Genomic DNA, 11809 nt, shown 5'->3' with positions numbered 1-11809 from the left:
GTCGGCTTCCTTTTGCATGTAATGATCCAATCGTTCGCCTGCTAAGTAAGATTTAAGTTCATTTGCTACACCTTAATTATGGATAATTAATAATTTAGTACTATTATTTTGGGAAGTAAATAAAATTAATTGGGCAATTATTTATTTATTTAATTATTTTGTAACAAATAAGTTGGTTCTCAATCGTAATTGAAAAAGGATTTAATTTCTATTAACAAGTAAATTTTATTTAATTATTGTATTTAAGCATTACTAAAAAAATTTGTAATGATATTTATTGTATACATTTTCAATCGCTTCATGTAGATATTTTTCGATAAACTAAAAATGAAAAAGAGAAATTATAATAGAATTCCATTTTGAAAATTTTCATTTCAATTTAGACTCAATTGGTAAAGAAAATTGAGTATCTTTTGTTTATTCTTTTGTCAACAAAAAGAAAATAGGAAAAGCACAACCACTATTTTTTGACAACAAATCAGCAATTGCTATGTCAAAAAATTCAATTTTTCATAGCCGAACAAGATAAATTTTAATAAGTACCACTTCATTCGAGATGCAATTGAAGATGGAGAAGTTGAACTCAACTGTTGCAAGTTTAAAGAACAAATTGTTAATATCTTCACAAAGTCACTTCCAATATTAAGATTCCAACAATTAAGAGAAGGACAAGAGTTGAAGAAAAACACATTAAAGGAGAGAATGTTAGCGTGTAATGTGATTTTAGTAGAAAAGTCAAAGAAAATTATAAAACAAGTGAGGGCTAAAAATGTAATTTGTAGTATATTTTTAAGTTTGCATAAGTAACAAATGTGCCCTACAAACATATGTATGGAAAAAAGAGTAGTAAAAAAGACATCTTGTGAAGTAAAAAATTTCAAGTGGCTCTCCTTCCTCAGTTCGTCTCATTTTTTCCCTGCTTTCCCATTTTTCAATAGCAAATAATCTGTTATAGTAATATTCTCCAGTTTTCACATAGCCATGTTTCCATTCCGCTGAAATCTACTAGCTTTATACATGTGAAACTAAAGTTGAAATTGTATTGCTCTTGTCCCATAAGAGTGAAACCAGTGCTGTTTTACTAAAAACTGTAATCTCTATTGAATGACTAACTTGAAAAAACCTTGAATACAGCAAAATCTTGAAATTTAAATAAAAAGTTCCAAGGCAGATTACCGAGTTGTTTTCTAGATGATATTTGCCTCCATTACTTTGTGATGTACTTGAGTATGAAAATAGACCTCTAGGATACAACAGAAGAAGAGATATTGGCTACGTTGTACACTAACGAAGACAACCAAAAAATGCTAAGGATGGGTCATATTTTGTTTGTGCAAAATTGCACAACAAAACATATGTTTGAGAAATACAATATTTAAAGAGAGAAACTAATATGGGAGGATGAAGAGAGAATTCAAAACATAAAAATCTATGTCAAAGAAGAAGAAATCTATTTATAGAAACTCTGCTAATGTGTCTTGCTCGAGCAAAAAAACTATTTTGCCAGCCCAAATTTTGTCTCCCAGTATCTTTCCTTACCTACGAAAGACTTTAACAAACTATAAAGCCATTCAAATGTTCATCATATTGAATATATTCTCCAACAATCCTCCATCCTTTTTAGAATGAACAAGGTTTTGAAAAAATCTGTAATACAAGCTTCAAACAAATGCTTAGATGAAGGTCTCTTTTTGACTTGAATTTTTACTTATTGATAACTTTCAAAGCTAATCAAGGACTCGGTTGACAAGCTTTTTAACAGTGACCAAATATGTAGCTAGAAAAATCTCAAGCACAAGTTTTGATATTCTTTTATATTCATAAAACTTGGTGCGGCACGTGAATGGGCCCTAGATTTCATGAATGTTCTAAGTAGCTAGCCAAGACACTTTGGAAATGAACATGAAATTAAGCATTATTGTTTGTACAGGACATTTGAAGTGATTGGATTAGAATCAGGAGAGATGTACATTCAAGGAGGAAGGTTTCTCTAAGCATGATTTTCGATTAGTGGGCAATGACTTGCAAGGATATAGATAGAAACTACCAGAGGAAAGCCTAACCTCTGCTTCTTGAACTAAGGCCCAACATACACTACTAAAAATAGTGGCTTCGTAGGGGGAATTTTTCATCGCTAAAGCCCCGAATTTCATTGCTAATAAGTTTTACCGATGAAAGGCCATAAAATCAATAGTGAGACCCTCGTGGGTAGTTTACTGGCGAAATTCTTTGTCCGTCGGTAAATTAGAAATGAATGATTATGTCGGTATTTTATCGATGACTATCCCTGTAGCTAATTAACAATGGTGTTAACGACAATTTTTCAGTTGCAAATTACCGATGGATTAATATATGTTAATGATTAGCAACAAAACGCCGTCGCTATTTCGAATTAAAATTAAAAAAAAAACTGGATGGCAACTTTACTTGATCTTTTATTGAGAATTTAATATATTAAAGTTTAAACTCAAAATGGAAAAAAACTAAAGTTTAATAAAATGTATAAAAATAACTAACAATAAACATGAAATTGGGCATTATGGTTTGTACCGGATGTTTGAAGTAATTTAATTAGCATCAGGAGAGATAAACATTAGAAGGGAAAGGTTTCTCTAAGCATGTTTTTTATTACTGGACAATGACTTATAAGGGTGTGGATAGAAACTACCAAAGGAAAGGCTAACATCTGCTTCTTGAACTAAGGCCCAACGTATACTACTAAAAATAACTTGAATTTGTCCTTTGAACACCTAGATCTGTCCTCAAACATGAAAAAGAACAGTCAAAAAAAGATGTTTAGATAGAAGGATGATTGGTTGGAGAAAAACGAAGTGTATTAATGGTAGTGGCTTCTTTGATTGCAACTATGGCACTTCAAGTTGGAGTGGGAGTCGACTCTCCAAGCGTAGTATGGCAGGATAATTACACGGATGACTCATACGATAATCCCGTATCAGTATTGGCTATTTTTCAGACAAGATAATTATTATAAAAGAGTTGTAAAAGTCAGAGGTTTGTTGAGATGTTATATAGAGGAACTAGGAGTCTTTGGATTCGAGTATGGAACAAGAAGAAAGGATCGTTGGAATTATGTAACATTTTGTCAAGCTGATGTTGGAGCTTCCAAAACAGAATCATTGTCGCTTGCCTGTCGTATGATTATCGGTCGAGCTACAGTGTTTTCCAAGAAACCTAAGTTTGCAAATTTCAAGAGTTCTATCAATCTTATACTATCCCAATACCTCTTTACTATAAATATGCAAGCCCCACCACAACTAAAAATAGCGGCTTCAGAGACGAAATTTTTCCTATCTGAAACCTTGAATTTTAGTGCTAAGAAGTTTTACCGACGAAAGGTAGTTCAAAGATGAAATTTCTTTGTAAAACCCTGAATTTCAGTGCTAACAAGTTTTACCGATGGAAATACCTTCCATCGGTAAAATCGATAGTGAAACCCTCGTGGATAATTCTATCGGTAAATTAACAACGAACAATTTCATTGGTATTTTATCGATTATTATATTTATAGCTAATTAACAACGACATTAATGACAATTTTTTTGTTACAAATTACCAAAGAATTAATGTATGTTGATGATTGGCAACAAAATTTCTTCGCCATTTATGTTGCTAATTTGAATTAAAAATTTTTAAAAATTGCATTGAAATTTTAATTATTCTTTTCTTGAGAATTTAGTATATTAAAGTTAAAACACAAAAGGGATAAAAAAACAAAAAACAAAATAAAAAATACAAAAGTTCAATAAAATGTATAAAATAAAGGACAATGAACATGAAATTATGTATTATGGTTTGTATCGGATGTTTGAAGTAATTAGATTAGGATTAGGAGAGATAAACATTCTAGAAGGAAGATTTCTCTAAGCACGATTTTTGAGTATTGGGCAATGACTTGTAAGAGTGTGGATAGAAACTACCAAGGGAAAAGCTAACCTCTACTTCTTAAACTAAGGCCCAACCTACACTACTAAAAACAGCGGCTTCAAAGATGGAACTTTTCGTCTCTAAAGTCCTGAAATTCGTTCCCAACAAGTTTTACCGACGAAAACTTTCCGTCGATAAAATTAATTGTGAAACCCTCATGGGTAATTCACCGGTAAATTCTTTGCCCATCGGTAAATTAGCAACGAATGATCTTGTCGGTATTTTGCCGATGACTATATCCGTAGTCAATTAACAATAGTGTTAACTATAATTTTTTCATTGCAAATTACCTAGGAATTACTGTGATTTGATGATTAGCAACAAAATCTCGTCGCTATTTCTGTAGCTAATTTGAAAAAAAATAAAATTGGATTACAACTTTAATTAATCGCTTCTTGAGAATTTAATATATTAAAGTTTAAATTCAAAAGGCCCAAAAAAAAAGAAAAATCTAAAGTTTAATAAAATGTATAAAATAACTAACAATGACCATAAATTGGGCATTGTGGTTTGCACCGAATGATTGGCTATTTTTAGACAAAATAATTATTTTTAGGTTCAACCCAACTTTTTCTTCATTTTATTTTTGAGAAATAATCAAACTTTTCGTGTCCGATGTTTATAGATTTCGAATTAACCATTGGGTAGGGAGGATTTAGAATCGAAAACAAAAGAGAAGTTATAATAGTCTTTTGTACAATGTTAAAAAATATATCAAACACGTACTAAATATTTGGAAATACTTGCAAACGGTTAATTGTTTGCTTATGAAGTTTGCAATGGAAGCTAATACTCAGAATCTTCGTGGGATGACAGCAATGGATGTTCTGATCCATAGTTGAGCAGATGTGAGGAATGAAGAAATTGAAGAACATCTGAAATGTCCTGAAGCATTTGGATAAACGGAAAACAATTCAATAGTCCGAATTAATCATAATACAACTAGTACAAGCTTGAATTTGTCATTTGAACAACTATATCTGTCCTCAAACGCGAAAAAGAATGTAGGAAAAAGATGTTTAAAAAGAAAGATGATTAGTTGGAGAAAAAACGAAGTGCATTAATGGTAGTGGCTTCTTTGATTGTAATCATGGCATTTCAAGTTGGAGTCGACTCTGCAAGTGGATTATGATAGGATAATTACACGGATGACTCATACAGTAATCCCGTATGAGTATTAGCTATTTTTCAGACAAGATAACTATTATAAAAGAGTTGTAAAAGTCAAGGAGTCCGTTGGGATGTTGTATAGTTTAACTAGGAGTCTTTGGATTCGATATGGAACAAGAAGAAAGGTTCGTCGGAATCATGCTAACAATTCGTCAAGCTGATGTTGGAACGTCCAAAACAAAATCATTGTTGCTCGCTCGTCGTCCGATTGTCGATCGAGCTACTGTGTTTTCCAAGAAACCCAAGTTTGTGACTTTCAGAGTTCTATCGATCCTATACTATCCCAATACCTCTCCACTATAAATATGCAAGCTCCACCACCGCTAAAAACAACTACTTTAGAGACGAAATTTTTCCTCTATAGAACTCTGAATTTCAGAGCTTACAAGTTTTACCGACAGAAGTATAATCGATAGTAAAACCCTCATGGATAATTCTATCCGTAAATTAGCAACGAACAATTTCGTCGATATTTTATTAATGATTATATTTATAGCTAATTAACAATGGCACTAACGACAATTTTTTCGTTGCAAATTACAAACTGATTAATGTATGTTGGTGATTAGCAACAAAATTTTGTTGTTATTTTTGTTGCTAAATTGAATTAAAATTTAAAAAAAATGTAATTGCAATTTCAATTTTTTTCTTGAGAATTTAGTATAGTAAAGTTAAAACTCAAAAGGAAAAAAAAGAAAAGAAAAGAAACGAAAAAAGAAAAACTAAAGTTTAATAAAATGTAAAAAATGAGTGACAATGAACATGAAATTGGGCATTATGGTTTGTTTCGGACGTTTGAAGTAATTGGATTAGGATCAGGAGAGATAAACGTTCAAGAAGGAAGTTTTTTCTAAGCACGGTTTTTGAGTATTGGGAAACGACTTGTAAGAGTGTGGATAGAAACTACCAAGGGAAAAGCTAAACACTGTTCCTTAAACTAAGGCCCAATGTACACTACTAAGAATAACGGCTTCAGAGATGGAAATTTTCGTCGCTAAAGTCCTGAAGTTCGTTTCCAACAAGTTTTACCGACTAAAACCTTCCATCGCTAAAATTGATTGTGAAACCCTCATGGGTAATTCACCGATAAAATTCTTTGGCCGTCGGTAAATTAGCAACGAATGATTTTGTTGGTATTTTACATTAACAATGGTTTTAACTACAATTTTTTCATCGCAAATTGCCTAGGAATTACTGTGTTGATGATTAGCAACAAAATGTCGTCGCTGTTTCCGTAGCTAATTTGAAAGAAACAAAATATTTGTATTACAACTTTAATTAATCTTTTCTTAAGAATTTAACATATTAAAGTTTAAATTCGAAGGGCGGAAAAAAAAAGAAGAAAAATCCAAGGTTTAATAAAATGTATAAAATAACTAACAATAAACATCAACTGGGTATTGTGGTTTGTACCGGATGTTTGGCTATTTTTAGACAAAATAATTATTTTTGAGTTCAACCCCACTTCTTTCTTCATTTTGTTTTTGAGAAATAACCGACTTTTTCATGTCCGATGTTTATAAATGAAATTAACCATTTAGTAGGAAGGATTTAGAATAAAAAACAAAAGAGAAGTTATAACAGTCTTTTGTACAATGTTAAAATATTGTATATCAAACACGTACTAAATATTTTGAAGTATCTGTACAGATAAATGTTTGCTTATGGAGTCTGCGGCGGAAGCAAATGCTCAGAATCTTTGTGGGATGACAACAAAGGATGTTCTGATCCGTAGTCGAACAGATGTGAGGAATGAAGAAATTGAAGAATATCTGAAATGTGCTGGAGCATTTGGATAAACGGAAAACAATTCATTAGTCCAAATTAATCATAATATAACTAGTACATGCTTGAATTTGTCCCTTGAACACCTAGATCTATCCTCAAACATGAAAAATAATGTAGAAAAAAGATGTTTAAATAGAAAGATGATTGTTTGGAGAAAAAAGAAGTGCATTAATGGTAGTTGCTTCTTTAATTGCAACTATGGCATTTCAAGTTGGAGTCAACCCTCCAGGCGGAGTATGGCTGGATAATTATACGCTTGACTCACATAGTAATCTCGTATCAGTATTGGCTATTTTTCAGACAACAAAATTATTATAAAAGAGTTATAAAAGTCAAGGAGTCTGTTGGAATGTTGTATAGATGAATTAGGAGTCTTTAGATTCGAGTATAGAACAAGAATAAAGAGTCGTCAAAATTATGCTAACATTTTTTCTAGCTAATACTCTAGCGTTCGAAACAGGTTCATTGTCGCTGACTTGTTGCTCGATTGTTGCTCTAGCGAAAGTGTTTTCCTAGAAACCCTAGTTTGCGATTTTTAAGAGTTCTATTGATCCTATACTATCCCAATACCTCTCTACTATAAATACGCAACCCCACCACTGCTAAAAATAGCGACTTCAGAGGTGGAATTTTTTGTTGCTAAAACCCTGAATTTCGTTGCTAACAAGTTTTACCAACGAAATGTACCTTCCATAAGTAAAATCGATAGTGAAACCCTCGTGGATAATTCCGTTGGTAAATTAGCAACAAACGATTTCGTCGATATTTTATCCATGACTATATCTATAGCTAATTAACAACGACATTAACAACATTTTTTTTTTGTCACAAATTACCAACAGATTAATGTATTGATGATTAGCAACAAAATTCGATAGCTCTTTTCGTTGCTAATTTGAACTTAAAAAAAAATTGATTGCAACTTTAATTAATATTTTCTTGAGAATTTTTAATATATCAAAGTTAAAACTGAAAAGAGGAAAAAAAGAAAAAGAAAAGCTAAAGTTTAATAAAATGCATAAAATAAATGACAATGAACATGAAATTGGGCATTATGATTTGTACCGGATGTTTGAAGTAATTGAATTTGGATCATGAGAGATGAACATTCAAGGAGGAAGGTTTCTCTAATCATGGTTTTCGATTACTTGGCAATGACTAGTAAGAGTGTGGATAGAAACTACCAAGGGAAAGACCAACCTCTGCTTCTTGAACTAAGGAACAATATTCGCTACTAAAAATAGTGGCTTCAGAGGCTGAATTTGTTGTCGCTAAAGCCCTAAAATGTGTTCCCAACAAGTTTTACTGACGGAAATGAAACACTCGCGGGTGATTCGCTGGCAAAATTCTTTGCCCGTCGGTGTATTAGCAACGAACCATTTCGTTGGTATTTTATCGATAAATATATCTGTAGCTAATTAACAATGGCGTTAACAACTTTTTCATTGCAAATTACCCACGGATTAATGTACGTTGATGATTAGAAACAAAATGCCATCGCTATTTTCGTTGCTAATTTGAATTAAAATTTGAAAAAAAAAATTGGATTGCAACTTTAATTAATCATTTCTTGGGAATTTAATACATTAAAGTTAAAACTCCAAAAAAAAAAAAAACAAAACAAAACAAAACAAAGATTAATAAAATAAATGACAGTGAACATGAAATTGGGCATTATGATTTGTACCAAATGTCTGAAGTAATTGGATTAGGGTCAGGAGAGATAAACATTCAAGGAGGAAGGTTTCTCGAAGCACAATTTTCGATAACTGAGCAACGACTTGTAAGAGTATGGATAGAAACTACCAAGGAAAGGACTATCCTATGCTTTTTGAGCTAAGGCCCAACCAACGTACACTACTAAAAAATAGCAGCTTCAGGGACGGAATTTTTCGTCCCTAAAACCCTAAATTTTTTCGCTAACAAGTTTTACAGACAGAAACCTTCTGTTAATAAAATACTTCCCAAAACTATGGTTGATTATTAAATTATACCTTCATAACCTCCTTCGAAGACCAAACTACAATTCTGCATATTAAGATCAATCAACAACAATGAGGAAAAAATATCAAAATCATATAATCCAAACCACCTACTTCCTAAATATAATTAGGAAGGTACTTTCTTAATAGCCTTCAGAGGTTACTTAAGATTGAGGGAGATTGGATCAGAAGTACAGGAAGAGTACAAGAACAAGGTGTTCTTGGTTATCCATATGAGATAGACAATTCCAGAATATTCAAAGCGGGTGTGAGTGAAGCACGTTCCAATGGGTCTTGGAGATTGTAGGAATTAGATCAGCAAGTCTAATAGGTTTTCTAGGTTTGATTATACTGTAAGTTCTTATTATCTATAGTGGAAATCACTGGCTTGGTTCCGGAGTTTTCAGTCCCATGAATAAATTTCTCCTCAACAAATTCTATGTTATTTACTGCTTTATTAACTCTTGTAGCAATTCAACATAGGATAAAATTGACTTGATTCACTAAACATCTAGAACAATTAAAAAGTGACTTGTTGCTTTTAATTTGTAACTTTAATTCCACGTTATTCACCTATTCACTCCCATCTAGGTGAGTTTATGATCAAATTAGTAACTTCCAAATGTTATCAGAGTCCAAATTCAATTCCCGGCCCTAACTTTCAAGATGAATAGTTCATTGTCTGTCCTGCCATATTTTGGTGGCCATAATTATGCCTATTGGAAAGTTAGAATGAAAGCCTTCTCGAAATTGATGGATGAGCATAGTGAATGGTTGGACTCCCCTTTCTAGCACCGTTAATGATTGTATCACCCATACTTCGATAGCTAATTGGTTGAAGACTAATTTAGATGAGTGTAATTGTAATAGTAAAGCTTCACTTGCTTTATTTATGGTTGTGTCACTAGAAGAATTTAGGCGTGTATCTATATGTGAGGGAACTCAAGCTATTTAGGGAGAGTTCTTAGTAAAGGGGTATGATAGGGAACTCATTGCATTCCATATCATAATGCATCATAATACATAGTTTTTTTAGTTTCGATTTTTTGTGATATTAATGTTTTAGTTGGTGTTGTGATTAACATTAGTATTACTTACCAATCTAACTAGCATATTTATGATAGTGTCTTTCAATTTTTATAATTCTTGTTTCACACACTACAATGCAATTATTCAAAAAACTTGCCGAAGACCTTTTGTAACATTCGAATGTATGTTGCAAATCTCAATGTTGCCGTAAAGTAGAAGGATACAACAACGTTTTTCCAACGTTGGTAATAACCTTTTTACAATGTTTCTCGAATGTTGCTAATAACCTTTTCACAACGTTTCTCGAACAAACGTTGCTAATAATTTTTTTCCAACATTTTTAAAACATTGCAAAAAATATTTTTAGCAACAAAATCAAAATGATGCAAAAAATGTTTTTAGCAACACTTTAAAAATGTTGTCGAAACTTGTGTATATTTTTGCAACAATTTGTAAATAACTTTTTTGCAACATTTTTTCAACGTTGCCTTTAATCTATTTGTAACATTTTTCCAAATGCTGTCTTTACTTTTGTTTTCAAGTTTTTGCAATACTTTTTGAACGTTGTCTTTACTCTTTTCTTTTGAAACATTTTTTAAGTTTTATCTTTTCTCTATTTAATTTGCAACATTTATTCACGGTTTTTAATTAATTCACCTACTTTTATATATTAATCAATATATTTAGATATTTCCAACATGCGTAAAGTTGTCCTCAACGGCTCCAAATTATAAAAACCATTTCATTTTCATCATACTTGCATTACAAATTCAAACAATATAATGATCCGTAGCAGAGAAGACCATTTTAACCAATACTCTATTTGACTTGTACATTCATGAAATGAAACAGATAAGACCATTTTAACCAATACTCTATTTGATTTGTACATTAGTGATATGAAACAACCATGCTTGCCACATTTCGAGACACAACAACATCAACTTATTGAGATGGTGATTATCATCCTCTATGATCTTTTGAATTGTTAAATCACATCAAGTTGGGAGGTACACTGCAACTACTTCTCAACTTTTTAGTAAGGTCTCAATACGATGAATGAGCTTTCTCAGTAGCCATTGCACCTTCCTAAAAATTGATTCATATAAAGAGAAGAATTGGTCATTAATCCATCAAGAAAAATGGCATGAAAAACTGATCAAGCAAAATCATGATACAAAATTGCTATCTGAGCCAATAATATGTGATGATGCCATATAAACTTTACCATGAAAAATAAAAATGCTTGCATATGCAGTACTTAACAAAAGTAAACATTTTAATGAACAAGAATTTAGCTTCTTTTTCCCCCTCAAAACAGTTTAATAGTATCCAATTTCTCCGTACCAAAAATGGCACACAACACTAAAGTTTCATGAGATCTCTCTTAAATCATTACGAGGAACACAATACACGCATACCTTTATCTCTTTTAATCACTTTGTTTGACCAAGGGGCGTGCATGGACTAGTATGTCTACATACTTACCTAGCCCGAAAGTTTACATACTTAAAGTTTTTTGGCATTAAGCATACACGAGGTAACTAAGAGGGTAATATTTTTTCCATTGAAATTACATGTCAGAACAATAAAGCAAAATAAAAAAGAGAGAAAACCTGGAGTCGAGGCAATTAATTCAAATGCCATAATAAAAGTTCTAAGAAATTGACCATCTCCCTTTTTCATATAGTATAAATCATGGGAGAAAATAAAATTATTTTAACCCTTTATAGGATTTCTATTACATCTACTCAAAAGCCACGTGTAGCTCTTGCCTAAGAAGAACAGGCATGTAGACACACCTAGGGTTTCAATTCTTTAAAATTTTATATTTGCGTATTATTTCTTTATTTTTACACTTTTTTATGTTTAGCTTTGATTTTTCAGGCGATACT

The sequence above is a fragment of the Olea europaea genome, chromosome 18 (genome assembly GCF_002742605.1).
Source record: "Olea europaea var. sylvestris chromosome 18, O_europaea_v1, whole genome shotgun sequence".
Lineage (NCBI taxonomy): Eukaryota > Viridiplantae > Streptophyta > Magnoliopsida > Lamiales > Oleaceae > Olea > Olea europaea.
This window is presented reverse-complemented; position numbering follows the sequence as displayed.